The following is a 2722-nucleotide window of genomic DNA, read 5'->3' as shown; positions in this document are numbered from 1 at the left end:
GCACAGTCACTGTAATTATGACAAGTCCTTGCACTGGCAAGTGGCACATAGCTGACCAAGATGGCCACAACCACCTAGGGATGCTTTTTCATCGCCCTCAAGTGACTGTTTACTTGCTTCAGAGAATTGCCCGCAGTTGAACAGAAGCTGCCTTGGCCAGGAGGTTCCCTTCTTGCATTAATAGCTTGCAGTCAACAACAGACCTAAAAGGAAAGATGTCATCCTTTTGCCTCAAGGTGGGACTAACTCTGATGCAGTGTGTGCATCAGAGTTGCACACTCTGCATTCGTTTGCCTCAAGGTAGGATCAGGCTGCAGGTACTTTTCGACTACATCTTGCAATACTTTTGATCTGCATCTTGAGCCACGTCTTGCTGTACTTTTCCCTCCACCCTGTCCTGCTTCTCCCACTCCTCTTATGAACCATCCTTCAATAAATCATAGAAGAATCCCCATCTCAGGTTCTGCATCTAGGGGGCCCAACCTAAGACAGGGTATCAGAATAGCTTAGGCTTTGGAAATAGATTTTCAGGATGGAATTCTGGGAATGGATAACTTGCTGGCCTGACAGCAATGGATATCTCATTACTGGAGGTAAATCGAGTTTTGATAGTCTCTGACAGGTTGTAGCAGTGTGATTGCGAAGATTTTCATCTGTGGCAAACTGGAACAGTATATAGGTTGAAAGGGATGCACTAGCTAGTGCAATGCCTGTGGAGTTTGGAGTGTAAACTGAAAAGGGACTGAGACAGATCTCAGTCGATTAGAGGTTTATTTTACTAAGGTTGGGGACGTGCCTGGGAATAGAAACAAAAATTACTGTGACCGGTGCTTTTTCTATAAAGGATTTTGCAAATTTCAGTATTTAAGAGGAAAGAGCAAGCAGGAGGGGAAGAAAAAAGGGAGGGAGGGTAAGCATAAGGCAAGTGATTACAGTCTTGTGAGCCTTTGAGTAGCACTCAGTGAATCTACATTTTACTTGCGATTAAAAAGAGAGGAGGGGAAAAAGTCAATTAGGCATTTGTCTCACTCAGGAAATCTATATTTTGCATAAGATAAAGTAAGCATGTGAAATTACAGCTATCTGGGAACAAAAGGAAAGTTTTTTTGTTTTGTTTTGTTTTGGTGAGACTCAGTTCCCAAGCTTAACTTTCCCTTTGGCATAGTGAGTTTGGGGTCCTGAGATTTTATTTTTCTTTCACAGGAGGTATGTGGAGAAATAGTAACTCTAAGGCAGATTATGGAATTAGGTTGCTTTCACTAAGTACACTTTAAGAATTGAAAAAGAAATGACAGACTCCAATCTGTTAATCAACAATTCAAAGCCAAGTGTGAAATTCAGAGGACTTCACTGGTAACACTTAAAAGAATACCTTTCTCTCACATTCAAAAGCAGATAGAGCTGAAGATCAGAACTAGGACTTAATAAGAGATACTGAATTCTCAGCCTATGCAAGTTCCCCCAATGTCAAGCCTTAATGGGGAAGGATTAGAACTCCAGGACTTGGTGTGGGACAATCAGGGTACATGCACTTGAAAACTTTGAACCTCCTCCAGTTTCCTCTGAACCTTTTGCATGTGCAGAAATGACCTGTTCTCCTTTGTTGGAAGGTAGAGGCCCCTCATTACCTGAAGTCTATGCAGAGGCCTCAAATGTGAGCAGAGCCCACTTGCTAGACAATGCTTACTCTCCTGCAAGAGGCAGGGTGGCATGCCTAGAGTTAATTCTTAGGCAGTTGGATCAACTGGGGGAAGAATATATAACTGGATGAGGAAGAGTTTGTAAATTTGGAGCTGTGCCCTGGTGACACAAGATTTAACCTCCCCAGCGGCCGGGCGCGGTGGCTCACGCTTGTAATCCCAGCACTTTGGGAGGCCGAGGCGGGCGGATCACGAGGTCAGGAGATCGAGACCACGGTGAAACCCCGTCTCTACTAAAAATACAAAAAAAATTAGCCGGGCGTGGTGGCGGGCGCCTGTAGTCCCAGCTACTCGGAGAGGCTGAGGCAGGAGAATGGCGTGAACCCGGGAGGTGGAGCTTGCAGTGGGCTGAGATCGCGCCACTGCACTCCAGCCTGGGTGAAAGAGCGAGACTCCGTCTCAAAAAAAAAAAAAAAAAAAAAAAAAGATTTAACCTCCCCAGCAAGGGTCCTGAAAGACACCTCATGTGCTGCTGGCATGACTCTTGGAGGATTGCAAAAAGCACAGGTTCCAATTACATGAAGTAGAGATTCCAGACTGTGATGGCAGACTATGGAGGAAGGGATCAAAAGGCACATTGATATGAGCATGCCAGAACGAGTCTCCTATATAAAACAGAATGTTAGGAGAGCTTGCAGGCACAACATTTGTCAAGGTGATCAGTGTGCTGGTGAACACCAGCATTTTACAGAAGCTCAGTAGTGGCTATACTTTGTAGGCAAGGGTGGAAAGTAGGAGATGCCATTGGAAAACTGGGTTCCCTAGCAGCAGTAAAGATAACGGGGCACCCAGAATAGCACTTAAGCATCAGAAGCAAGGTGGGCATTAGTATTATGGACAGCAATATTGGAATGACAGCCAGAAGGCTTTGACTTGCAGGATCTGTAAAGATGGTCAACAGGATATGGTGTTTCTAAAGGCAAAGATGTATGGGCAGCTATCAAGGGTGTGCTTAATGTATTTTATCAAGTGGAGTAAAGAATGGTTGAGCAGAAGGCTGAGGTCAGCTGTTCCAATAAACA

The 2722-nt window shown here is 44.7% G+C and overlaps 1 non-coding gene across 1 annotated transcript; it reads right to left on the bottom strand.

The window, feature by feature from the left end:
- Positions 1 to 102, bottom strand: LOC116460528 (small nucleolar RNA SNORD46). Its single transcript, XR_004245832.1, has one exon. It is a non-coding gene; the product is annotated as a small nucleolar RNA SNORD46 (small nucleolar RNA).
- Positions 103 to 2722: the final 2620 nt, after the last annotated feature.

Source organism: Hylobates moloch, unplaced genomic scaffold, assembly GCF_009828535.3.
Source record: "Hylobates moloch isolate HMO894 unplaced genomic scaffold, HMol_V3 SCAFFOLD_20, whole genome shotgun sequence".
NCBI lineage: Eukaryota > Metazoa > Chordata > Mammalia > Primates > Hylobatidae > Hylobates > Hylobates moloch.
The sequence above is the reverse complement of the archived record's forward strand: the minus strand, read 5'-3'. Positions and strand labels throughout refer to the sequence as shown.